The sequence below is a fragment of the Falco biarmicus genome, chromosome 3 (assembly GCF_023638135.1).
Source record: "Falco biarmicus isolate bFalBia1 chromosome 3, bFalBia1.pri, whole genome shotgun sequence".
In the NCBI taxonomy this organism is placed as follows: domain Eukaryota; kingdom Metazoa; phylum Chordata; class Aves; order Falconiformes; family Falconidae; genus Falco; species Falco biarmicus.
The window spans coordinates 43,131,404-43,158,757 of record NC_079290.1 but is presented as its reverse complement, the minus strand read 5'-3'; the positions used below and the strand labels follow the sequence as shown (position 1 = coordinate 43,158,757).

Genomic DNA, 27,354 nt, shown 5'->3' with positions numbered 1-27,354 from the left:
GGACAGTCGGGCGTTTTAAACAGGGGCCGTCCGGAGCGGCCGGGGGGCGCGGGGCCGACTCGCCGCTCCGCTGTTGCAGCCCGAAAATGCGTGTGGCGCGGCACCGCTCCGCACCGCTCCGCGCCGTGCCCGGCGGGCGCAGCGGGGCCCCGCGCCTGCTGCGGGGGGGCTGCGGCTGCTCGCGCAGGGCGAAGCCGATCGGCGTGGGCGTGCGGCTGCAGCGGCGGGGACCTACGTACGGGCTGGGGGCAAAGGGCGGGCAGAGGGATAAACAAACAAACAAACATGGACAAACTTCGGCTCCCCCCCCGCCCCAGCTGGTATAGTTTTAGATACTGTATTTGCAAAGAAGTTGCAAAATCATTCCTGATTTCACATTCTCCTCTTGCGTCTCTTTTTTCCCCCCACCCTTCTCCAGCGGTGTTATTTGCTCCTGCTAGTACTTTTGCCCTAATGTTTTTATGCGTTACTGTGTGTATGTGCAGTTTCACATATTACGCTTTATTTTGCATGGCTGGCCGGGTGTGGAAGGGTTTGGTTTCTGGGTTGCAGCTACACACACCACCAAACTCCATTTCAGTTCTACTGCTTAATTCCGTGTAGATGGTGATGGATGCTAAGCTGGAAGCAGACGTTTAAGAGGTAAGGTATGGCTTAACGCTTGCATTTAGAGTGGTTGGAAGAGCCCTTTTCCAGAGAGCCCTTTCCCGTGCTCCAGGAGGATGGGGAGACCCTGGTTCACTTTGCTTTGTGCTTCACAGAGGAAAAGCAGTTCTCACAGTTCAGGTCTGCAGTGTCTCTTTCTAGTGGTCTCTGTGCCCGAGAGGCAACAGCTGGAATTGCCTTTTCACCCCTTTTAACACCTTCAATACGAGAGAAGGTTGGAGGCAGGGAGAAAATTAAAATTATATTTTCCCCTCTTGTGCAGGTGGAGTTGCAAAGTACCTGTACTTCCTGCCCAGATCTTTTACAGGGAAGGTAAAATTCTGACGCAGACTTGGAAGATTTGTGTTAGGGGGAGAGCTAGTGGAGCTTGAAAAAGTATCCAGTAACATTCACCTGCGTGACTTTGTATTTGCAGGATGGTTTTGGCTCAGTTCTTTCATGAGTATTGGTCAGCACTCCTTGCAGAGACTTAGGTGCTCCTGCAGAGCTGGTTTTTTTGTCTGAATTCTGCCAGCTCTTTCCCTTAGTTTTTGGGAGTGTATGAAGAGCAGGAATACTCACTAGTTGGCAGCAAAAACCAGTTAGTGATCTCTGTATTTCTCTCTAGTTAAAGTGCTACAAGCCTCTTTGTTACGTGCTCAGAGCATTGAAACAGCACTGACGTTTATATTGGACACTCAAAATAGATGCTGACAGCCCTTGCATTTAATTTCTTTCATGCTAATCTGATGAATTCAGTTTCTATTGTTACCTTGAAGGAGGATTAAACATTTCCTGAGGGGAAGGAGAGTTATGTGGACTGGTGGGACATGGGATGCATTCAGACTACTGCAAGACTTGTAATTCATTGGTTATGTTGTTCTGAGGGGATCTTCCTTCTGATAATCAACAACTGATAAGAGTTGTTGCTTTTTACTGTTGCTGTCTGCATTTTCATTCTCTAAGGACATAATTCTTTCTAAGAAGCCTGACAAAGCTGGATGTTCGCGTCTCATTGAACAGAGGTCTTCAAAGGGCCTGCAGGGGACATTAGTTGGGCAGTTCCTAGCCCACTCTGCTTATAAAATAATGTATTGCAGGGAGCTGGTAGTTCAAGTGTTGAGATGTGGGCACTTTAAAATTACTACTCTGTTCATTTTTTTACTTGTTTAAAGTCAATCTGCAAGTAGGTGTATAATTTGACTGTAATGGCATGTGTTTAAAATAGTGATTGCGGCTTTTTAATATGCAGAATTGTTTCAGCCTAGCTAGCTGGTGTAGCTGCAAGCTTCCAAAGCTGACTTGACCCAGCAACAAGATATTTGAATAGGGTATGCTGAGAACCAAAAAAAAAAGTATATTAAATAAAATGCCCCAAGTATTAGCAAATAAAAATAGATGCAAAGCAACTCTTGTCTCTCCTGGGATCTAGGATTTATGATGGAAGTCATCTGTCATCTTATAATGCCATGTGTGTTAATTGCAGTTTCTTGTTAATCATCACTGTGTAAGAGGGTATGTCAAATCTTATTTTCCATCCCATCCATACAGGATAAGCTTCTAATGAGCTGTGATCCTTCAGCTGCATCTACACATCAGCTCTCTCCTGGGTTATCCTGCCTATATCCCAGATCATTTTCCAGATGGTTTCAGTTTTATAATTTGCATACAAATACTAGGGCATTTTGTCCCTGCAGCTACAAGCCATTTTATACACAAATGCCTTGTATTTCTGCATGTAAATTGAGATCAGATTACATATATTTGTAGTTGTAAATGAATATTTATTTTTGGCTGTCTAATTTGTCATTTAGAAAAATGTTATTTTTAAGGAGTGGGCACTTCCCAAAAGTAAAGTCACCATTGGGTGTTTTGTGACTTCATTTTTGGACATTCCTAAGTCATAGAGTTCTTATACTGCTATGAATTTTTTTTTCCCCTGTAGGCCAAGGAACTAGAAACTAGCATAAGTAATCTATGTATTTATATGGACTGAGCTGCAGTAAAGCAATATGTTGTTTTTATTTGAAGTTAGCACTTTGTGTGTTTATATTGAAGGATTCATTTTGTTCTAGTTTAAGTAGTATCCATATGCTAAAATAACCTGCAAAGCAAACACACTTTCCAAAGTAGAACTGAAGGGCTTCAGCGTGCTGTGAGAACATTTTAAAATGTGTTAATCAGGTTCATGCTTGCATTTCTAATTCTCAAACAGAATTTATCCCCACAACTTCTCCAAACCACCTAACGCAGTGTCTCTCTGACTCTGAAAATGTCTTAAATGTATTGGATCTCTCTCTTTAAGCAGAAAGTTCTTAAGCACCTTATCTAGAGCTGCTGTAGTTGAGCATCAAAGCCCTCTTTTTTTTTTAATCATCACGGTGATGAAGAAACTAGGACACCTGGCAGGCACACTGTAAACGCACATGCTGATAGGATTGGTTGTGTCTCAAAATGCAGTTGTATAGGCTTTCTTTTTAAAACATTGCCAGAAGAGGAGCCAGTGCTCACCTCCTGAGAGCTGGAGGTGGTGGGACTTGTCTAAAGAGTAAACTGTGTTCTAGTAGTTGAAACCTGGCCTCTGGTCCCTGTGCCCAAGGGGTTCAAGCCCACATCTTCCCCCCCCCTCCCCTCCCCCCAGCAGCTGTAGCATAGGCTGAAGTAAGTGAGTAGAAGGGTGGGCTTCTCCCCTTGTGCTTTAGCCTGGGACACCCAGTAGAAGATGTAGCACGTTGCCGGAGGCTGACACGGGGGGGTATGATAAGCTAACTCTGTTCCAGCACTTTGTGTGTTCCCCTGGGAGGACAGCTGGGATCTAGTGCTTGGTTGCTTCTGCTGAGACTGTTATCAGAGGTAAGAGTTTCCGTGGCATCCTCCATGTTTTAGGAGAGGAGCAACACTTGGTTAGGGGCTCTAGGAGAAAACTGAGCCCAGGAGAAGAATGGGCTCTGAGATCTGGAGTGGGTGTGACAGCTGTCTGTAGTCCTGGTTTAAGAGTTTAATTTCTGAGGCTGAAGTGGGGAGAGTGTCCAGTGTTTCCTACCAGAAAGACCCGTTCCCAGTGCAGGATTCTCCATGCTGGGATTCCTCTCTTGTGGTGTATCTGTGCAGTGATCGGTGTGAGCCGCCTGGCAGTTTTGTGTTACGCAGTTTTTTACATGTTATCGTAACTGATCTGTACCACAGATTTGGGTGTCTGTGACCTGACCTGTAACTCCATTCCCTCACGCAATTCTGTGCTGAGAGACTTCCTCTCTAGCCTTTAGCAAATGAAGAAGTAAAGTTTTATCTTCACGTGATGTTTTCACTTGGGACTCTCAGACACCCTGCAAGTATCATCTGACTACAAGAGGGAAATTCCTTATCCCTTCATATTTGAAATGCTCTGCTTTGCAACTTCAGTGTTTCTTGGCTTTAGGGCAGGAAAGCACCTGGCTGGGGGGGAGTGTGGATAACTGAGACTGGTGTCTAAATTTATTTCAGAGCTCCTTTATTCAAAGAGATACCACATCTTATTTCTTGGCAGTCTTGTTTGAAACTCCGAGGGCGACTCGCAAGCTGCTAGTGTTAAGTGCCTTGCCAAATACTATTGCAAAATACTGCCATTGCAGAAGTTGCATAACTTGACAGACCGTTACGTTTCTCTTGGAGTAAACCAAAGGGGTACCAGCTTCTGATCCTTTGCCTCTGCTGGGAAGGAAGACCGACACATTTCCGTCTGCTCGTGAGGCACCAGCATGCCGCTTTGCTGCTGCCATCTCTTCTAGTTCTTGTCATCAGTTTTCCTTCAACGGTACTTCTCCATCTCTTGTTCACTGTTGTGAAATAACTGATGAAATAAAAATATTTAAAATGTTTTCACTGTATTGTTAGTTGCAAAATATTTTGGGACATTCATCAGGCCAGGGAAGGCTTTGCCTCTGATTCTGCACCCAATATTGCTAATATAGCAGGTGCATCAGAATGGATTTGCAGCACCCCATGGAGTTACACCTCATATTTGAGTGTTTATTGAGCAATATGGAATTGGAGTCACTGCCAAGTATTCATATTTATCAATATAATACAGGATGCGAAATCTGGTATCTAAATAAATGCAAACTGTCTGCCAATTTTTGAGATCTTGTGACTTTCCTGTTTGCTGTTAAAACAAGGCACTGGCTGGAAAGGCAGTTCTTATTTTTCAGAAACTATCTTGATAGCCATTTCAGGGTTTTGCATCATTAATCTTTGCTCAAACTGATATTTTAATGAGAAATTGCAAGCATTTGGGGGAATTGTGAGGATTATTGTCCTGTGGTGTTGCGTATAACACTTTGTTACAGTGACGTTTCTGGATTCAGCTGGGAAGATACGCTGAAGGGGTAAGTGCTGCTTAGGGCCAAACGTCTCAAATCATGAAGTTATTCCAGTCAGAAGGAACATTGAGAGGTGTCGAGTGTGGCCTCCTGCTCGAAATAGGGTTAAGCCTGAGTTCAGACAGGGTTGCTCAGGGCTTTGTCTAGCAGGGTTTTGAAAACCTCCAAAGACTGAGGCTCTGTGGCCCCTCTGGGCAACCTGTCATAGTGGTCAGTTATCCTCATAGTGATTTCTTATGCAATGCAATGCAGCAAAGAGACTGTCTCTGTCTTGGTAACCTTCTCAAAGACATTGGGAGGCTGCTGTTAGGTGCCCCTGAAGCCTTCTCTTGTCAGGGCTGAGCAAATCCAGTTGCCTCCAGCTCATTTAGAGCACGTGTGCTGCAGCCTTCGACCGTCTGTCTTCTGGCCTCTTCCATGCCCTGTGTAGTTCCTGCTTAAGTGCAGGATGTATTTTAATTCAAATGTACTCAGTATGCAGGACTCTTGACAGAACTTCTGTGTATTTAGTTTAGGTGTGGACTCTTTTTTTTTTTTTTTTTGGCATCTTAGTGTTAGGTATTTATGAGCAGGGATCACTATTAAGCCCTAAATTATATTTTATACTAAGTTTAGTAAATAAGTAAGGACTGAGCATTCAGAAAATGAATGCTTTTACATAAACGCTGGAGAATTTCCAGTTTATGGTATGTGGTTTGCTTCAATGTTAGGAAGAGTATGGAAGAGAGACAGGAGGTAATTAAAGAAAAAATAACTTTTGTCCTCCCTTTGGATGGGATTTAACCATACCTTGCAAAAGCAAGATGCATTAAGTCTATGAGTTTGGAATGCTACCAAAAACTACAAAACAGAGAAAATTTAGAACAGTTCAGAAAAAAACCCTACCTGGCAAAGTACCCAGGCTGTCAGATGCCTGGAGACAAGTGCATGAAAGAACTAGGAGACTTCTGCTTCCTTGCTGCAATGGTAATGGTGCATCTTGATGCACAGACTGGTACGGGGGGAAAAAAGAGGCAAAAAAAATATATGCTATGTTTTCATAAAAGGCAAGTAAAAAGAGCATGTAGCATTAAAGAGTACATAGCAATATTTTATGAGAGGTAAGAAGTGAAACAGAAGGGGGTTGTCAAGAGCCGTAGTAGATGTTGATAGCCTAGAATGCAATTTGCCTCCTGATTTTTTTTTTCCAAATACTAGGACTTCCTATTTTATTTAAGTAATGAATCCAGTGCTGTTGATCTAATCTGCTAGTACTCATGGTAAATTTCTTGTAAATAAATAATGTAGCTTGATCAATTGCTCTGGATTTTCAGACTAGCATGGAAATCGTTAAACAGCATTTGAATTTCTCCCTCCCAAATTAGCCCTTGGTAAAAGAGTATCTGTTGTCTTTGGAATTGTTGGGTCTAACAACTCTTTCCTGCCATCCTCCTGTTTTCAGAGCCCTGATTGAAAACTTATGGGGTTTCTCTGTCAGGGGACCCCAAAACTGTCCCTTGGTGATGTCCCTTGAAAATCATTGTGATATTTGCAGCAGTGCCAAAAACCAGAGCAGTTACATTGCTGTGGTGAGAGAGTGTGGCCACATGCTCCAAAAGTTTCAGCTGTCTTGGTGTAAAGTTTTTGTATCAGTTACAAACTCTGCTGTTTCCAGTGGGGTTTTGCATCTTGTGTATGGGTCCACACACATTATATGTAACTCTAAAGGCATATGCCAGATAGATTGGTTTAATTTCACTTTTCTTCAGATTTTTTTGGAGGTTGGCTGTCTCTTTGGTGCTCTTTTCATCTTAACTAATAACATTATGTGGTGGATGAATAGGATTCTTTATAGAATTATCTAAAACCAGGCACTGATTTATTTGAAAACAAAGGGTTTCTTTAGAGCTGACTTTAAGCTGGCATTGCCATGAATCCTAGAATTATTCTACATTTAAATGAGAGAACAGTGATGCACTTGTACTTGGGCTTTGAACAGCCCAGAACTGTTGACCAGAGACTCGGAGACCGCTGAGCAAATCTGTTTAGGTTCATTTGCCAAAGTTTCCAAGCCTGCTTTTCTCTCCTTACACAGACAATGAAAGCAAAGCTAAAAAGATGCTATAAGTTGCACTGACCAATTTGTTTGGAGGTACGCAAGTTGTTCTACAGCGTGTGATCAAAAAATATGTAAAAACCCAACTGCTCTGTAGTAGTCTGAACACATACTTTTTCTCTTGTTTTGGTTTGGGCCCTGTGGGATGTACTACGTAGCAGCTAAACAATACCTCACTTGTTTATAAAAAAACTTGGTAAGAAGGAGTGAGAAAGAAGAAAATATTTACAGTAGTTTTCTACCCAATTAAAATCAGAAGGCAGACTGAAAAAGAAAGAGTTTATATACTGTCCAAGCCAATTAAAAGTAAGTTTTCCTGCTTGGATGTTAATTTACACATCAAAGGCAGTGTAAATTTAAACTCAAAGCTTGACTTAACCTCACCAATTCAGAGGAGTTTTGAATTTATGATTAATGTGGGTTTGGTCATAGCATCTGGGTGTTAAAGCATGTTTTATGTGAATTGACAGAGGCTACTAGAAATTCGTAACTGCCTTAGAATGTTGTACTTGTGGAGTACTTCACCAGAATATGTAAATAATGCCTGCGTTGCAAACAACTCTGCTGGCTAGGATCCTCAGTTAAGATATTCTTATGTTTGATGCCCTCAGCCATTTTCCCCCTTGTTTAATTATCTGGGAATAAAACCAGAATTCAGTAGCTTCTCTCCTGTATTAAAAGGTATCTAGAATTTCTGTGCAAACATTTTAATTGTATTTGTTGATATTAGTTGAGGTTGTTTGTGGTTTTTTTCCCATGTTTCATGTGTATGTGTTTATAAAGAATTAAAATGGAAGTAGAAGGAGGAATCCCATAACACTTACAGGGTTTTACTCAGAAATGAAACAGTAAACTTGTCAACATGTGCAAAACTCAGTTTGCTGTTTTACATAGGAGTATCACTTGAAGTGACCTGAAAGAAATTTTGTCATCAACCACCCAGTCAAAGCCCAGATAATTATTCAGGGAACCAAGCTGGATGTGTGATGTGCACAGAGTAAGAAACAAAACAGTCCTTGACAAGGAGTCTGAAGGTGCCAAATATTTCAGAAGCTGCACAGCAAGGGCCTCATAGGGAACAGAGGATGGCCTTGCAGCTCAGAATCTAAACAGGCATACACACACAGACATACACATTTTAACTCTTCTTTAGGAAAAGAAAGTTGCATCAGTGAAAGAAAAATATGTTGACAAGAAATGAGGAACTGGTAGTGAGAAACCGGATTGTTCTTTGTCTTGGTTACTACTCTTATGACTCAGTAGCTGTAAAGGATTGATGGCTTGGGTGCTTGGCCTTTGGTTTTGGTTCTTCTGTTTTAATTTGTGAGTCAGAAAGTCCCAAGACAGAGGTCCTCATTTAAAGAGAAGAAAGAAAGAAACTTTGGAAACAGATTTTTAGCAGTGTTATTTTAAAGCAAATACAGTTGTTCAATGAAAACATTGTGATGGTTTGTTACAGTGTATTTACATACCTACCCGAGGCGCCCATATGTCACATCAGATATCAGTTAAAATGGTCAGTATGCTGTCTTGAAACAGTCAGTGCCTGGTGCCTAGATATTTAGCACTGTCACTCCCATCATGCTTGTTGCTGCAAAGTATTTAGATCTGTCTAACAGCTGAGGCAAGCAGTGCTGGTCTGCTGCAGCTGACCTGTCCTGCTTTGCTCTCTGCCATATGGATGCCACTTGTTGGTCCCTGGATCCCTCCGGTTTGGCTTAGGGTGCGTCTGTATTTGAAGTACAGCCTTCACCACACTTTGGTTCGATTTGCCTGGTGATCTCAGAGAACATGAGGTGGATTCCTTTCTGATGAATGAAGTCAGAATGGGAGATGTTCTGCTGGAGTGTGTTTAACACCTACCGACCACAAACAGGTATCCTGCCCACAGGACCAGGCTAGAGTTGCCTTCAAGCGAAACATACAAATCCTGCCACGCCGACATGGGTAGTGTGGATGCTACATCCTCAACACCAACTGTTTTCCTCTCTGTGGATGTGCTTTTCTTGCACTGTGTTACTTGCTAAGGTACACATGGGAACAAAAACCACAGCAAGGACAGATGCAAGCACCCAGAGCCTGCCTTTTCTCTTGACTTCGGGTACAACTGTGTAAGTAGTTGCTCATGGAAGTCTTAACACATCTCTGAAATAACTCTCCCTGGAAATGGCAGTCTCATTTTTCATCTTTCTTTTCCTCAATTTCCTGCCTGTCACTTGGCTTCCCTCAGTGCTTCTTCTCTCTGTGCTATCAAACCACTTTTCCTTCCCCTCACTTCTTGTTTGCCACCATCTCTTTCCTAGAACATTGCTCCCAGCCATAAGGTCTCAGTCTCAGGAGGTCACTTACTGTCTTTGCCCCAAGGGTGCAATCTTTTATGAAGAAATGTTTGCCTTGGCTGTTTTTAAAGCTCCTTCCTGATGGAATCTCTTCCAGGGCTTCACTACCCTTCCATTACTTTCTTAATGTTCTTGTCTTCCCTCCTCCAGTGTTTAAGCTGACCCTGTCCTGTGCTCATGTTAAGCTCGTTAGGACTTGTCCTATCCATAGCGGACTGAGGAGACAATTCCCTTGTCTTTGTAGTAGTCTTCCAATATAACAGCTATCCCTTCAGTGCTTCCCTCCACCCCCATACTAACAACTAGCTTGTCCATCCCACCTCCCCATAAGTCACCTTTTCTAGACTACTTCACATTCTCATTCCTGTTCCCTAGACCCTCTCTGGTGAGTCCACATCTTTCCTAGGTGTTCAGACATGACCAGAATTAAGTAGAAGGATTTTTTTGAGTTCAGCAGATTATGCTCAGGCTTTGCACTCCTATATCTCATAGCAATCTTTGTCTTTCTTACAACGGTATGATGTCTCGTGACCTGCTGTAGCCCGCTGCCTTGTTTCCCATTCTGTATTTCTGTATTTGATGTTTCCTGCCTGTGGCAAGTACCATGTACATAACCTGCTACATTTCACTCCGTCCTTCCAGATCACTACTCTGTCCTGACGATGATATATTTAACCTTCGTTTCACACATCCTGAACTAGTATTTATTCTTCTTGCATCTGTAGCTGATTGTTAAAATATCTCAAGGCAGTTTCAACGCACTACTAAAGGAAAGATGTGACATCTGTAGTTTCTCTCCTACCTGACTGGAAGCCCTGTCAAAGGAAGTTAGCAATGTGATTTAGTGAATCTCTTTTGGCTACTACTTAAGATTATCTTCCAAATGCTACTAATTAATTTGTTCTGGATTGTTTTCCCCAGGAATTTGAAGTTAAACTGACTCATTTGGTCTCTAATATTCTTACCTGGGTTTTGTTGCTTTGTTTTGCTTACTTGTTCTGTTTTCCCCATTGTGCCTGCATACACACACTTTCATTCACATTCTCTCTCTCTCTCTCTCTCCCCTTCCTCCTGAAATATTACCTGTTATTGCTATTATTTATGCTAGTCACTGCTTGTGTTTGACCCTTTTGGTGAAGAGTGATGTCCTAAACATGGTAGCCTTCTGGATGTCATCTCTCATTAGTTTTTCTGTGTTGACTAGGGCAGCAACGGTTTTCTTGCTCTTTAGTTATAAACATATTGATAATAGTGATTTTGTTTGTTGCTAGCCAGTTTTATTTGCATTATAATTCTATTGTAACCATGCTGATTCTCAAACCTAGGTACTTATGTAGATTTTATACTTACTGCTAGCAATTTGACTGTGTTTTCATAGTCTGTGTCTGTCTTGACAAATAAATCTTGTGCTACAACTTCTGCTGGTTATTTTTACAGGGCACAACCACACATTAACCTGTTGTATTGTTTCTTGGAGGAACTGCTGCTGCTTTCTTGTCTCTCCTCTTAGTAGTATCTCTTGTGAGGTCTCCTTTCTACCTGGGTGTGTTCACGTTTGTTACATTTATGAGCTCCTTCTCCTCACATTTCATGAGGTTTAATCAATTTGTCTTCTGAACTAGTTGCTCTCCATTTGTCTAGAAACAAATCTAATGAATCTGCTGCCTTCTATATTTTCTTAAATATTTAATTAAAAAATTGCTAATTTTGAAATAAAAGAAGTGTGAGTCTAAACAACAATAAAATTTCATGTTAATTCATGGGCCTTTGCTCTGTATACCATGTGGCTATCAAGATACCATGTGTTGTTAAGATTCCTGTTTCAGGCTTTTCTATTTTATTTCCAAGTTGCTAGCTGTTTGAGATGTAGTTTTGAGATACCAAGCAAATAACCTTGGTGCTGCTAGATATTTTTAATGGCTTTGTTGTTTGAACTGATTAGCCCTGTTAGGGCACATGTCTTGTTCTTGCAACTCCTCAGGCTCTGCCAACTGCCTACCACACGTCATTTCGCACAGTGCCAGTGGATCTACCATACTGGGAAATACCAATTTAAAAAATAAAGAGAGGGTGTGCTTTCAAATTTGCAGAATCACAGGATGGTTTGGTTTGGAAGGGACCTTAAAGATCACCTAGTCTAACCCCGTCTCTTTTCCTGGTCTGTAACCTGAGCCCATCTGTGGTGGGTCCAGATTTCATTCCACAAGTTGTTGATACTGTACAAAGGTCAGATGCTGGACCCAAACTCTTCTGACCGTGGATTTATTTCCACTGCTTGTGCCCTGAGTGACCTCAGCAGTTAACTGTAAATGCATTTGCGCATTCACCCTTGGTGACACCAATGATGCTAAAAGCTTAATGTTGACTTTTTTCAAATACGGGGTGGGTGAAAAAGGCAGAAAGAGTGCTCCCACCCTGCTACGAGAAGCCAGTCCATGCAGTGTTTCCTTTGAATTAAAGATGCGATATGTGCTGCCACCCTTTCAAAAGAAAGGGATCTGGCCATCCTGACCACAGTGTTAAGAGCCAGGAATAGAAAGATCTAGAAACTTTGAAGGATTACTATGTAGTCCATTGAGCATGGTAAGAGGGGAGTGTGCAATACATTATCGGTATGTATGAATTTATATAGCTGTCTTGGTCATTGGCAGCCACTAGGCACTTGAAGGTGCATCAAGTCCACATTACGCTAGATGTCTTGCACAAAATTAATAAAGATGACCTCTTTTCCAAAGAGCCATGCTCTCTGTTTTTTATTCCTAGCTGGTGAGATAAGACGAGTCACAGCTACGACGTGAAAATGATCCTGAACAGAGTGGTTGACAGTGGCATTCAAGTGTACAGAGAACAAGAAAAGAGCGGTTGCGAATGAAGAGCTGCACCTCTTGAGGGCTGAAATCCTGTGGGTTTCCTCTTGTGAGGCCAGGTTACAGACAATGGGGAGGTGGTGAGGCAGGATGCAGCATGGTAGATAGACTTCTTCCCAGCGAAGGTAAATGAGAAAGATGATGCAATAAAAAAATGGGAAGGTATTTTCTTCATTGCCTGCTATTTGTTATTACTCTTTGCAGAGTGTGTTTAATTGTCTGCAAACTTACATCTGTGCTGATGGAGGTACCCAAAATAAAACGCTGTTTAGGGTTTAATATAATAATTAAGTAGGCAAGGCTTTGCCAGTTTGTCCTGATTACAAAATGCTTTTGTAGGCTTCTGTCTCCTTTTCTCCCATTTGCACTAATATCTCCGGCCCAATAAGAATTACTGTGATTTTGATGATAACTTATCCTCTACCTAATTAGAGATTAGTTCTAATAAACTAATTGACTGAACATGTTGACACATGCACTCAGGTACCCCTAGGGAGCTCCGATCTTGCTGGGGTTGGCGAGTGGTCTTGCAAATGTTTGTATGTAACCTGGGGGTTCTGCCGTTGCTCTGCACAGATGAGCAATCAATGTTATGTGGCACTAGAGAATTCTGTGGGTGCTTTTAGAAGAAAGTAAGAAGTAGACTTTTTTCCTAGATGGGTAAAAAGGCTGTCCTTTGTAAGTAGTCTTCCTCCACTGTGGGATAATGAGTAAGATGCACTGGGATTTTGGAAGACTCAAGATCTCTTCCTTGTTCTGAAAAAACTTCCCATGTGCCTTGGTTGAATCTTTGAGTCTGTTGCAGGCACTTTTTTTATTGCTGTTTTCATGTTTTACAGTGTAGCAGACCTGAATTTTATTGTTCTTTGGAAGCTGAATAATCTTGGCCATGAAAATGTTGCTACTGGTAGAGAAAATACTCATCTATTAGTATTTTATCTGTGTTAGTATTATTATCTGCTATAAATTAATCTATTTATTTGGATTCAGACCTTGCTTTATTTATTTATTCTCCTTAGCCAATATCTGGGATTTTGTTTGTTTCTTTCTTTAATCTGACTTCCCTCCAAATATATGATACATTTTGTGCCAGCATACTACAGAACTAACCAGAGCAGTCAGTCTTTTTAAGGCTCTTCAATAAAGTGACTGCTTAACTTAACAAATTCAATTATTTATGTGTTCAGAAGATACTGACAAGTATTCTCTGAAATAACTTTTTGTTAGCATCTGATTTACTTTCCTTCATAGTAAATTTGCCCCCAGTGTGCTTTTTTTTTCCCCCCCCTTAGAAAAGAAAATGTCCATATAATTTTTTTGTTTGGTTGTTTTTGTTGGGGTTTTTTTGTTGTAAAGGAACGGGAGTTCTGCCTGTTTTCCTCTCCCCTCCCCCAGACACTACAGGAAGTTGTGGGGTCTACTCTCAATTTTTCTGGACATGCAATAAAAAAAACCCTTCATATAATCCCATGTAAATTAAATAACTAATCCCACCATCTTCCTGTTTTCATACTCCCACAATTCTAGCATTTGCACAGGTCTAGTTTGACTTTATACCTGCCCACCATAGTAGGCATATGAATGCTTTCAAGTGTGCATTTATGTGAAATGTCCAAAATGTCTTTCTCTTTGGTGTTAGCTTAATATTTTATTTGTTCTCTTTTTGTCCCCCTTATCTGCTGGTCCTTTTTGTTAGTTGATAGAAACTCTGCTGTCACCATTATCCCATAAAAGTACTAAGCTGCTCTGGCTTGTGTGACTGGGACATCCTTCCCATAAACCAGATTTTAAAACGTCGTACTAGTTTAACTGTGCAGGTTCACAATGAATGCAATAAAATTTATATGAAAAGCTTTATTCAGCAATTATGCATGTAGGAATGCTGGAGCCAGGAGTCAGCAGTATGAACAGCCATCTTACTTACTCAGACTTTAAAGGAATTATGTACAAAAATGTTTTTGTCCTCAGTACTTCCTCATTTAAATGGGCATTATTCTCATAACAGTGAAAAATAAACAGTGCTTATTTTCTGATTTTGAAGATGCCTCTGAATCAATCAGCGGAGGCAGATGGGTGAAGGATGAAAATACCCATGATTTCCCCACCTTTATTTTAACAGAGGTATGTGGTGAGGGTCCCTTGGCTGGACATCTGCTCACCACTCCAGGCACTGTAGGGGAGGGTGACGGTGCCAGCAGCACAGGCGTTCCCTGCAGTTCTGCTGTGCTAACCACTGCATGCGGGTAGGATAATGGGTGGCAAGCAAAGAAGGGGGGAAAAAAAAGAAAAAGCAGTGTAGGCCTGGGAGAACTGCAGTTATATAAAGGTGAATAATGAAACAGTATTTCTGAAGTGGGTATTTTGAAGGGCTGTTACCGCAACACTTCTTATATAAATCCAAGGTGTATTTGACTCGGAAGCAATTTGCTGTACAAGCCTGCTAGTGACTCATCCCAAACCTGAGGGGAAACAGAGCTAGCGCAGCATGGAGAGATTTTTGAGTGCTTGCATGGTATCAGCATCAGACTGAAGTTAAATTTTCATCGGTTAATCCAAGAATGGAAGGTATTAACATCCTCCTCCAACACTGCTCCTGTTAGCATCCATTAGCGTAGTGTGTATTCTGGTCTGGGTATCCTCATCACCGTTGCAGTCACATCCAGAGGTTGACTATAGGTAGTTTCCTGAACATTGTATAGATTCTGCACAGCTCCTGTATTTTACTACCAATGCAGTAACAACGTATTTATCAAGTGCTTCAGTTCATGAGATGTATGACTTACTGAGTTCTCATGGCTTTAGAAAATTCTTCATCTTCTTTCTAGAAAATTTTTTTCTTTGCTTAATTTGAAGATTTATAAAAACGTTTAATGAATTGGGTTGACACAAAGATTGCCATGTAATTAGAAAACTGGCATTTTGCTCTTTTGTGTTCTTATGCAAGCTTAAATTTGCACTGTCATCTACAAGAATTACTTTAATTTGTACAGCATTGTTGGAGAAAACTGTAGTTGGAATAAGACTTGTTCTCGATCTCATGCTTTATAGGAAGAAAACAGTGTCTTGGATTTGTGTGCAGGAACATTTTCACATGAAACAATTTACTAATTTGAACAATGACTGCACAATAGAATTTTGTGATAACTTCTCCTACTTAGTATTCATGTTCCATGTTGTAATCTACAATATCTTTCCTTGTTCCCTGTGATCCTTATCACCCAACACCATAATAACTAACATCAAAAAACTGCTGACCTGAAAGATTAAATACTGCGGTGTTCCTTTTTAAAATTGCTTAATGGAACAGTAGTCTTAAGTTAATATTGAGATTAGAGGGATTTATTTAATTGTTGCTTATGATTCGTACTCAGATTTCCAATATTCCATTAGTTGGCTTCTGCTAGATTGCCATATAATAAAAAGAAAGATATGTTAAAGAAAAATTGAGTTTAGTAGAGTCCAAAAGTTGATCGTCTGTCCTCTGACCCTGCTTGTTCTTGGACATCCTGTGCTGTATTGGTTTTACCTGGTATAAGAGGACAGGTTGTATCTTTGTATAAATTTATTGCTGATGTATCTTCATATAAATCTATTGCTGGAACTTACTTAATAGTTCAGACCCATATACACACTGAAAACACTGACCCACAGCTCCCAGGACTGCAAATGAGAGTATTTGTGCTTGGACAAAAAAACCAGACTCTGTAGTTGGTAGATGGAAATACACCTTCTCTGTGAGTTGGGAATAGATTGGGCATCTGGCAAACAGGAGGAAATGGCTAGATAAACAAGCAAACAAAGTAAGGACAGCAAATAATAAACTCTTACAACATTTTGCTTAAATCTCTGTCCTTTTTGGATTATGAGATACAGCTTCTTGCTTGGTAGTGTTTTGGGGTTTTTTTGAATTGTTGCTACCTTTTTTTCTACTCCAGGTTGGTGCATAACTACTATAGTGGAGTGCATATGTCTTTTGACATAAACAGTTTGTTAGAAGTATTAATAGAATAGCACAAATCCGGTCTGTTCTGCAGATCTTAGGCTGCCTTTAAAACGCTGATACTTTGGAAAACAGCTGTGAGCCTTTTGTGACGGGATACACCCCCCACCCCCCCCACCCCCCCAAACCAATGCCCTTGTTTAGTTTAGTTTGAATAGAATACCAGTAAATAGCTTGAAAAATGCAAATATAGTGCTTGGATTCTTGCTCATCTCTACAATTTGAGAAAGAACTCTTGACATTCTGGGTAGACCCCACCTACATAACATTGTGTGCCAGATCACTTGTTTACCAAAGCATGTTTGTTCACCCCAGCCTGTTATTTGCAATTCTAGTAGAGCGTGCTGTAGCTGGGATTCAGGAGGCTGAATTAAGAAACATCCATACAGAATTACTACTTAGGGAACTTTTTTTTTGTTATACTTAGCTTAGTTTTGGTATACCTTCCAGCACAAACTGCTCAGATCTCCTGCAAGCTCTGATGCTTGGCCTGTTTTATAGAACTTCATTTAGAAACGGAATTCTGAAGAGCCTTTGTTAAGAGCAAAATGCAGGTCTCACAGTGGTACCAGTTGGGAGTTTTTTTAGAACTTACACTTTATGAGCTGTATTGGATAACTTCAGCTTGAAGTGTTTAACAGTGTAGTAATTTATTGCAGTGCATGTCTGCTGAAACTAGTCCCAGAGCAAGTTAGCCTATACCAATAAGCTGTATATTTGATGTCAAGCACATATGTTGCTGTGTATCTATAAAGCAGCCAGTTATCTTTGTCCTTTTGTTATTTATGTATATACCCTTGTAGGACTTGGTGATAAGTTGGGTCCAATGAACTTCTTTTTCCTCATATTGTTGGAACCCATGTAAATCTTCCATGCTTCCATGTAAGCAGATGGTGATGGCTTGAGGCAGTATCTTCACTATGCATGTCTAAGATAACTGAAAACTAAGGCAGACTAGGCTATCAGGAGTTTACCATTCATACTGTTATGCTCCTTCTGGTAGCTGAACTAGTTTGGGTACCTACTCCAGACCGCACACGTGCAGTGAGTGAGGGTAGGTGCAAGGCAAAAAGAGCTCTGGGCTCAGTGGGCCATGGATACTGGTGTGTGTCTGTGTGCCCTCAGCGGTGCTTCTCCTACCACCATGGCTACAGTTGGATGACATCTCCTGGTGGAACCCTGCCAGCCATTACACTGATAAGTGAACAGGATGTAAACAGCAGGGTTTGGGTCAGAAGTGAGCTTTGTCAGGCAGTTCATGTGCACTTCACTGTTCACTTTAAATGCCTTACATGAGAAGTCATTTTTAGAAACTAATCTTACGTTGTTTGCTTTATAACAAAATACATTGTTCAACTTGCTCTGGCTGAAAAAAAGTACTCCAAAATGACTGGTATGGCAATAATAATATATTTTGGTGTATGCATAAGGGAGATAAAGAACTTCAGCAGGATGCAGTGAGGAAAATAGGGATGCATGTATTGAAAATGTAGATAAGGTATTTCACTGCCTGATACTGCTTTTTTAGCTTGAAATTCTGTCATGCATTTACACAGTTCCTACCAAAAATAGCTTGTCTATATTGAATTACCCAGAGGGTTGTTAGTTACGACATAGTGTTGTACAAAAGGAATGAATTTTCCTGCATACATTTATGAAAATATACAGAGGCTTCAAGTAATCATGACATGTAGACAAGCAGAACTTTTGCATTAAAGGAAAAAAGGGTAACTTATGGCTTTATTGTCTTCATGTTTTCAATTTGTTTTCCATCCTCTAAAAGCCTGTCTAATGCTTGTAACAGTAAATTGGTTTGCATATATGTGTGTTCTTTAATACTCATGTATTTGGTTAAAATGTGAAACTGGTTATGGTATGGATTATATGTTGGTGTCAAGCTGATGAGGGATGTCTGTGCTACGTCTGAGGTACATAGAGCTTTTCTACTGGAGTGAATCACTTGGGTTGCCTCCCCACCACGACTCAGCCCGTTATGCTCTGTTTGCTACCTCCAGTTCTTTATGCATATCAAATACTTCCCCACAATGAGGTAATCGCCAGGTCCGTAGTTTGTCTGTAGTTGTTGCTTGGAACAGATTCCTTCTCATTGTAAAAGACTGTATGTAACATAACCAAACATGAAGTATATGAAGTACAGCCAGAAATCCCTGGCTTGTAAGAAAGCAGCTCAAAATATAGTCATCCGTGCATCTCGGGGAATGAAAAATCTTTGGAGTAAAATAGAGTGGTGGCTGCCCCAAACCTGGAAGTGTTCAAGGCCAGTCTGGATGGGGCTTTGAGCAACCTGGTCTAGTGGAAGGTGTCCCTGCCTGTGGCTGGGGGGTTGGGACTAGATGATTTTTAAGGTCCCTTCCAACCCAAACCTTTCTATGGTTCTGTGAAAATATGTGATATGAAAGTGGCCTTTGTGAGGGGAAAGGGAAGCATCCCTAGGCAAAGTCTCTAGTACTGTGTGAGGAATGATGGCTATGCTTGGACTGAGATAGGATCTGTAAAACCTGTCATGCATCTGATTTTGTCCAGAGATGCCTCCTCTCTTCTGCCTGGGGGGGGTACCAGGACAGAACCTGAACTGTCTGCATTTGTTTTGTGAGCTCTGGATACCCAGCAGGCAAGTAAGAGTTACCATTCAGCGTGGACTGTAGATGTTAGGAAGTCCCACATAGGTCTGCTGGATGTTCAGAGTGCAGATACTGCTTCTAGGAAGGACCAGGTATATGTGTGGTTGCACTGACCAATGTAAATGTCAATGCATTTGAGGCAGAGCTGCTACTGTACTGCTTAGTGGGGCTTTTCCATGTTACTGAGTGTATTTACTGTTTACTACAGTTATTCTTGCCCAGAGAAACTCTCAGCTGTTGGCTTCATCATCCCACCGTATAACTGCATTGCTGAATAGTCTGAAAGCTTAATGTATTTTTAACAAAAAACATAATGGCTCTGAAGACCACTGTCAGGGAATCTTCATTTCCAAGGTACACAACAACGTACTTGGCATACATGTTCCCCTAGGTAGGGGTAAACTTCGTCATTTTAATCTTCCAGCTTTATCTGTTTTTCCTTAATTCCTTGTGACACTGCTGCTTTTGGCACAATGCTTGCTTCTGTACTAGTGCTCATCTTTAGTATATGCTTCAATTGATTTAAACCAGTTTTCTTCTTAGCTTCTGTGAAGAATTTCTTCAGTGTGGTGCTGCTGTTGTTCTTCTGGTTCATGTTATGCATAGCCTGTGAAATTATGTAATCTATTACAGTTTTTCTATAGTTTTCCATTATTTTGGTTTGTGGTGTCTGATATGCTAAGTGTGAGTCCATGTAGTGTTGCTGCAGATCCTGATTTTTATCTTCAACAGCCTCTGTGCTCCAGGACATTCTTCTTGTAATACATAGACCGTCATCTTTGTGTCTGGAGTGCTGGAAAACTCTTATTTCACTATGAATGTTATTCAAGGTCGGGAAGCCTCCTTTTACCTGCCAAATTCTTACACTTTCACAAGAGAAAATACTGAATATTTCAGTCATACTTGTTCAGATGGGTTATGGTGGTTTGGGGTGGATTGGTTGGTTTGGGAGAAAGTGTTGAAATATGTGTTGCAGTAAATCAGTCTTTTAAGTATCCTTTTATTCCTTCAAATTGAAAGACCGTATAAGACATTTGTTGCTGATGTAGCATACAAAAAGAAGGTGGGGGGAAAAACCATTTCCCCTGTGCAGCTCACATAAAACGGAACCATTATTCAGACTTCTCTAATAAGCACAGGCACGCAACTATGCACATGAATTAAATGAAAGCTATTAATATGAATGCATGCATTAAGTGTTAGAAAACCAGCTTTGGTAAAGAACAGTTACCTGGTGACAATGTTGATTGCATGTGTGCTGTGAGGTTTAAATATTGTCTGGCTGGCATTTCTTCCACAGTTTTAACTCTCAGGCTTTCAGCTAGATCACTTTCCCACTGAGGGTCTTCTTGTATTTGATTTTGACCTTGGTAGCCTGTGTTTTCTGGTAATCTCCTGTGTCCAAGGAGTCTATCAGAAGACTCTTTTCTCCAGTACGTGATCTTGTGTGTCATGCTTTGCAGTGCTGAACGCCTGGTCCCAGTCCCAACTGGCCCATTCCCAAGTCTTTTCAAAGTCCTGCTCCTAAGCAGGCAGTGGGGTATGAGCATGGATTAATTAGCCTCCAAACAAGAGGCTGGGAAGCATCGTGAGAGTAGTTGATAGTAAAGAGCAGGTGCATATCTGTCTTCATACATTTTTTTGGGGTCTTCTTGACTGCCAGAAAGCTGGGTGTTAGACAGTATTTGCCCTGAGTTGCCGTGCCTGTGTCATTGTGGGGCCCATGCATTGTAGCCTGAGGCTTTCCAAAGGGTGATGTCCTCAGACTACTCAATGCTGTGTAGGTGGATAGAACTTGCTTGGAGTTAGAGGAAGTGAACTTTCATCTTTGATTAAAACAATTGGCACATGCAAAGTTAACTACAGTGGTCATCAGTTGTTACCCGAGTGCAGTTAGGCGTAGGGCTTTATAGGTTAAAAGCTAACAATAATGATTTAAAAGATCATTTCATATCTGTTACAGTGTCAGTCAATGCCTTTTGGAGGGTTTTAAGCAGACATGCATTTGGTTTAACTGGAGTTGCTGGTATGTCAGATCCTATTGGCGGAAGTGGTTTTGATTTCAAACACTATCTTATCTTAGTGTCCAAACCTGATGACTCTATTAATGGTCTGTTTTGGGGCAAGGAGGTTGTGTTGTCCCTGAGCGTGAGGAGTTGGGTAGAAAGCTTTGTGTTAAAAGTGGTAGGCTAAGATACTCCTTTGAAGATGCAGGAAGTGAAACGGAATGTTGAGGTGTTGGTGTTCAAAGCTGATAGTGAGGTAATGATTTCAAGGTGTTGCTCAATTGACCCACTGTGTTTTAACAGTGACTAAAAATACTGGACTATGGTTGTCAAGTGGTTTGGGCTGTGCTGCTTGTGTGAATATTTGAATACGTGCCAAAGTATCACAGAATATACATACAGAATAGTGTTCATTTGCAAAGCTCAAGGCTACATTTAAACAAGTCATCTGCATTCTTGCTTGTCTTTGTCTTACAGTGTTTTTTATACTGTCTTTTTGACTGTATAGTTCTATCGATACTGTAAAATTAAGACTTTTCATCTTTGGTCAGGGACAAAGTTTTCATACTAATTTGAGGGTATTTTCAGTAAACCCAGAACCTAATAGTTCAGATTATTGCTACCTGCTCATACTGGGTTTGGAGAAACCTGTTATAGGTACCCTGCATTTCTGTGACATCTCAGATTTGCAGTGAGTTAGGTCCTTCATTTCTTTTCCATTTTTTCTTCTTTTCCACCCTCACCACCTAGTCACTGGTATTCTTCAGCAGAGACTTTAAATAGTTCAGGTGACAGACAGCACAGTACATGGATTTGTAACATTCTTTAGAAGTGAAGTACTGCAACACAGTGGAAGCAAGATTCTTTGTGTGTATTACTTGCCCAGGAAACATAAATGGAGAATGCAAGCAAGTTACTGGGTACAAAAATGTCAAGAGTGAATACTGACCTTTAACTTCACTTGAAAATGCAAGTTGATTTACCTGTGTTTCTGTATGCTATGCAGTTAACCACCAGGTATCCACATTGACATTAGAATATTAGCCTTTAAAAGCTCATCAAGAAAATCTGTAAATTAGGATTTATTTAAATTTTAGGACCTTAATTTTAAGACCTTAATAGTGTTTTGCATAATATGATTCACTAGACAGATGAACATGCTGTAGAATTCATTCAGGCAAATTACAATTTAAGGATACATACCACGTTGCTGCTACCTTAATTGCTTAGGATTGAGCACAGCTCCAGAATAGTGAGAGGAACTGTGTAAAATGAACTGGTTGACGGCCCAGTCTTCAGGGAGCTTTTAACTGTGAGGAAGGACAAACAGCCGCTAGTCAAAGGTTTAGGACTTAGACTGTGTGGCCAGGTAGGCAGAATTAAATTATGTCTAGGCCAGGGTCATCTTGGCTTTCCTGGGTTGAGGCCCTTTTACTTACTGTAAATCAGTCCAGTGGCTCCATTCAACTGATCTGCTGACAAGTGAATGATTAACTGAAAACTATCAACCAGACAGATGAACACTGCTGAACAACGCTAAAGTAAAATAGTTCTTGAATACAGATTACTTGATTAAATTACTTGCCAATAAGTTAATTCTAACTGACTGAAGTTCGAAAGTGTTCTGCTCTGGGATTCATAACTAGAAGTGCTAACAACATTCCTTTAATGAATGTAAGGCAAATACCTTGCCTGATCTGAACGAGCAAGAGAAGGCTGTTGCTGCAGTGCAGGGTCCCTGGATCTAGCAGTGCCTACCCCAAAATAGGAAAACTCCAAAATAGGAAGGGGCATGTTAGGATGTGAAAATGCCTCACTTCTTCCTGTGCGGGCTCTACTGAAATGAGAGTTTGTGATCCAGTTGACTTGCAGCTTGTGTGTACACAGTTACAACACGCTAATCCAAACACTGACGTATTTTAAATAATGCCAGGCTGCTTCTCTGGTTTGTTTTTGGAGAATGCTTGGATGACTGTCAGTGCCTGACACATGAGTGTAGTATTATGCAGGAATACTGCAGTAGGAGAGCTCAGAAACAGGATCTCCCGAATCACTACTTGCCAGACACTTGCCAATACCTGCAGCTGTTGAAATGAGCATCATCATGTCTCATCAGGCCCAAATACAAGTCTTGTGAAGACACGCTTGTAGAACATGGGGCTTCTCCATAATCAATAGAGTAATTTCCAGACAAAAACCTGTGGGGTTTTGAGGCACCTAGGTTACATCAGTTAAGACAGTGGAATGGGCTGCGTTTTCACATGTGCTCATTCTTTACATGTCAGTTGAAATCCCAAGAACCATTTCAGGTATTTATATGGAGGAGGCTAAAATGGCATAAGCTTCTACCTCATCCTGAGTGTTACTGTTGGCACTAGATATTCCTTGTCTCTTAAGCTGTCTGAATGGTGAATTTACACGTTCAGACGTCGTAGCAGATCCTCAGTAAACACGAGATGTTAACTGTCATGGGTGTGGTGGTCTGTTCTGTTAGACTGAATCCGTGCTGACGCCTGGCTGGCCTGTGCTTTCAGATCTAGTTAACAAAACGAAGCGGAAGCGATCCTGCCATTGAAAGCTTTTTTTTCTGGAATTTGTATTTTTGTAACTGTTTTATGGCCTCCACCTGCTCAGGAAAAACCGAGTTACACTTTGTTTTAAGAGGTCTAGTTGAATTTTAACTGGGGCATTGAAACTTACCCTTTTAATTTCAGAGGGCGCAGAAACGGTTCCCTAAACAGTGCTAGTTCCCTAAACTACACACCGACCTCATTTTTGTGTGTTACCGCTCCCGCACAGGAGGAAGGAAGGGCAGCGCCCTCACGCAGCGGCGGCTGGTGCAGGGTCAGCCCTGCCGGCGGGCTGAGGCCGCCCCCGGACGCGCCGCGGGGCTGCGGGAAGCCCCTCATGTGCGCGGGCTGGGGGGGTGAAAGTATTTTTACCAGGGCGGCCGTTCTGCCGCGAGGCTGCTGGTTTTCCTCAGTTCCTGTGAGGAGCCGCCGGCAGGAGCGGGAGCGTGTCCCCCCCCAGGGGCTGCGGTGGCGGGGCGGGGAAAGCGGGAACTTGTAATCGGGAAGGGGGGAATTGTAAGTTTTTTTACAAGGGGCGGGGGGTAAAACCTCACCTCCCGGCCCCGGCCTGCGGCCCGCGGTGAGGAGGGTGCGGGCCCCGCGGCGGCCCCGGGGGCGCTGCGGGCTGTCGCTGGCCGGCGGGCAGCCTGGGCCGCGTCACGGCCGGGCCGCAGCCTGGCGCCGCGGGGGCGGAGGGGCGCGGGCCCGGCGGGCGCGCCCGTGGGTGGGCCGGGGCGGCGGGCGCGGCCCCGCGCGCGCTTCCCGCGGAGGGACGTACCCGGGGCCGCCGTTCCGCTCGCGCCGCTCCCCCGCGCCCGCCCCCCTCCGGCGCGGCGGCCGCACGTGCGGGGTGCGTGGGCGAGGGGAGGGGGCAGCCGCGTGCGCCGCCGTTGCCGCTCGGCGCTGCGGTGAGGCGCGGTGCGGGGCCCTGCCGGGCGCTGGCCTCCCGCGGCGGCGCGGCCTCCTCTCCTGGGCGGAGCCGCCTTTCGCTGTTCGCCGCCGTTGGGGCCGCGTGTGCGGCGGCCTGCGGGGTTCCGGGGGCGGGCGCGGGGCGGCGGGGCGCCGCCGGGCGGGCGATGGCCGCGCGGGAGAGCGGCGGCGGGCGCTGGTGGGGGCGGCCCCGCGGCGCCGCTGGACCGGGAATGTGAGAAATTTGTAACTTCCTAGAAACCAGGGAGCCGAGAAGTGGTTGATCGGGGTGGAGGTGAGCGGCTTGGTCTCGTCCCCGAGCTGCGCGCGGCGCGGCGGAGCTGGTGGCCGAGCTCGGGAGGCGGGGGGGGGGCGGGGGGTGCGGGTCCGCTGCGCTGCTCCGCGGGCGTGGGGCATGCCCCGGGGCGGTACCGGCGCGGCACCTACTGCTTCCTCCGAGCGGTTTGCAGCCGGTATGTGGCTGGTGTCTCGGAAGAGCGCAGCGAACCTGAGGGAGATGACCGACGAGGTCTCGTCCCGCAAAACGAAAGCTTCTTAGGTGGCTTGCAGGGATTCAGGTACCCTTGAGGAATTTAATTTTGCGGAGGTTAATTAAGAAGCAGTTGTAAAGCGTTAAGACGAAAGCTGTTTTGACAGATCGTTTGTTTTTTAATATTTATGTGAATATGCCTCCTGTGGCAGCTCTTAAAGGTGTAACTGTTCTGCTTCTAGATGTGCAGTAATTTTGCAGTATGGAATGTTCATTTCTTATTCCCCTTTAAACTTAAGATAGTTCTCGTGCTGGTACTGCATTTCGCTTCAACGCAGTAATGTCACTTGAATGCTGTTACGGCTCTTCCAGTTATTTGGCACTGAGGATTTCTGTGAAGGTCTCTTGCTGCAGTATTCTTGCAGCTAAGTTGGGGTTTTTGTTCTTTTTTTTTATATCCCCTTTCATACATACATTAAGTGTGTTTATAGAATCATGCAGAATGAGTCTGTATTTTTAAAGGCTGATGTTAACTTCATTTTGAGTTTTTAATGTTCATGTTTCACTCTTGAGTGTCTAAAAGTAGTTCTGATTTTTTTTCTTTTCAGTCTTCACCTGCACATCAGTCTCTTCAATGACTGTAATATGAACTAATGATAAAAAAGGAAGGCGTGTGTGGGGGAATGTTTTCCTGAAGGCTTTAAGATACTTTAGATCTCAGGAAAAAAGTGTTGCTAGCTTTTAGAAAGCGTTTTGAAAAGTTCACTGTTAATGTCAAGGTAGTCCCCATGTGTGGTGTTTCTCATAACTTAAAGCTAGGAAACTGGCCTGTCTCTTGAAAGATATTTTGAGATGCTCGTTTAAGTGAGAAATACAGCATGTTTAACTTAAGAAGTACTGGATATTTTAACAACCTTGATAATTTTAAAGGTGAAGAAATAGTAATTAGTGGCTATGTGATGATGATGAATTGTGTTAAAATTGCTTTCCAACCTTAATTCCCACCTTTGATTGTAAATCATAGTCTCACCACATCTGACATTATTGCACCAGATTCTGTTACACATGCATAAACAACTGTTCTCTGAATCCTTATAGAACTGAAACCCCTTATTCTCCGTGCAGCACTGAAATAACGTGAGAGGTCAGCGTATGCTCTTACCTGCAGGAGTTGGTAAACTTGTCTTAGAAGAATGGACATAAAATTTTAGCTGTAGTTGTACTAATGTAACATGAGAAATCAAGTGATGGTGAACAGGGCATGCAATTTGGATATTGCTAAAGGCTCTTCCTCTTACTTTTATATTCCAGTATTTAAGTTGTTGCCTTTTCATTATCCAACAGCTTTATGGTTCTAGGCAGCCGTGAGCTCTGTAGAGCACAGACTTACGAAGTTTTTCTGGATTGTGAACTGTAGTTTGGATTTATGTGTTTCATTTTAAAAGCCAGATACCTTTTGCTGTATGGATTTTTACCCTTTTGCCAGTTACAGTACATGAAGAAAGTTACTGGATTTTATGTTGATGTATCAGCAATAACATCAATCTTAAATAGATCAGAATTCTCCTGTGTTTGTGATGAAACAGAGGGAGAACAGTTGGTGATTTTTCCTGAAGTCATGTAAAAAAATGGGCAGTATATTTGAGCATTGTTCCCACTTAATTTTCATCAAGAGGGGCAAAATGAGGCTGGGAATACTTGCTTTGTGTTTAATGAAGTCTGACTGCCCTCTTATGTAGAACTCACTATGTTGCAAGTGGTTGGTATCAGCTGCTTGTAAGACCTCTTGAAAGTAGCTGGCAGTGCTCTTGCTACAACTTTTGATCTGTGCTATCCTAGGCATCTGCATTTAACTTTAATTGGACCTGGTGTATAGGAAGGCTGAGGAGGCACTCCAGGAAACATGCAGGTTGCAAGTGTGATGCAAACTTGATTATTTTTTTTTAATGTGCTCTGCTATTTGCGTAAGTCATACCATCTGAGGCACATAGTAACCTTTCCAGATACAATGGACACAGGCTAAAGATAAAATTATTGTGGACCTGTGCTGAGGATTAAAAGACAGCTGCCTGTTATTGGCAGTATTTGTTCTTTAGACCCATTTTATTACTTGGGGTTTGCTTACCATGGCGAAGAACCTGTGTTGTGTCATGTAATAAACATGAATGCAAATAGATGCAGTCCAAGTCATGAATCTTGTTATGCCAATTAAGAGTAATTTGTTGGAGCTTATTTTGGAACGTGGGGCAGAAGGGATGTTCTTGGGTACAGTAGAATTGTGGGAAGGAAATGTTTACCTGACTTCTCCAGAGGAAATTTGATAAAGACAAAAAAACCAGGAGTAATTTATTTCTTTCCCTTGGTTGAGTTTTTACTTTATCTGTTCTACTTTTCTATGAATAGTAATAACCCATTGAATTTGACTTTGCCCAC

The 27,354-nt window shown here is 42.3% G+C and overlaps 1 protein-coding gene across 4 annotated transcripts in view; it reads left to right on the top strand.

Annotated features, from left to right (window-relative positions):
* The window catches only part of SGK3 (serum/glucocorticoid regulated kinase family member 3), a 61,509-nt gene that overhangs the window by 302 nt on the left and 33,853 nt on the right, over positions 1–27,354 (top strand). The window contains exon 1 of one of the 4 annotated variants that reach the window (XM_056330830.1): positions 24,281–24,372. The exons of 1 other annotated variant lie outside the window; for it this stretch is intronic. The gene's annotated coding sequence lies outside the window, so the exon portion shown is untranslated. Of the gene's footprint in view, positions 1–24,280; positions 24,373–24,458; positions 24,727–24,814; positions 25,010–27,354 lie in introns of those variants that run through there. 2 more of the 4 variants (XM_056330826.1, XM_056330828.1) reach the window with 2 other exon arrangements.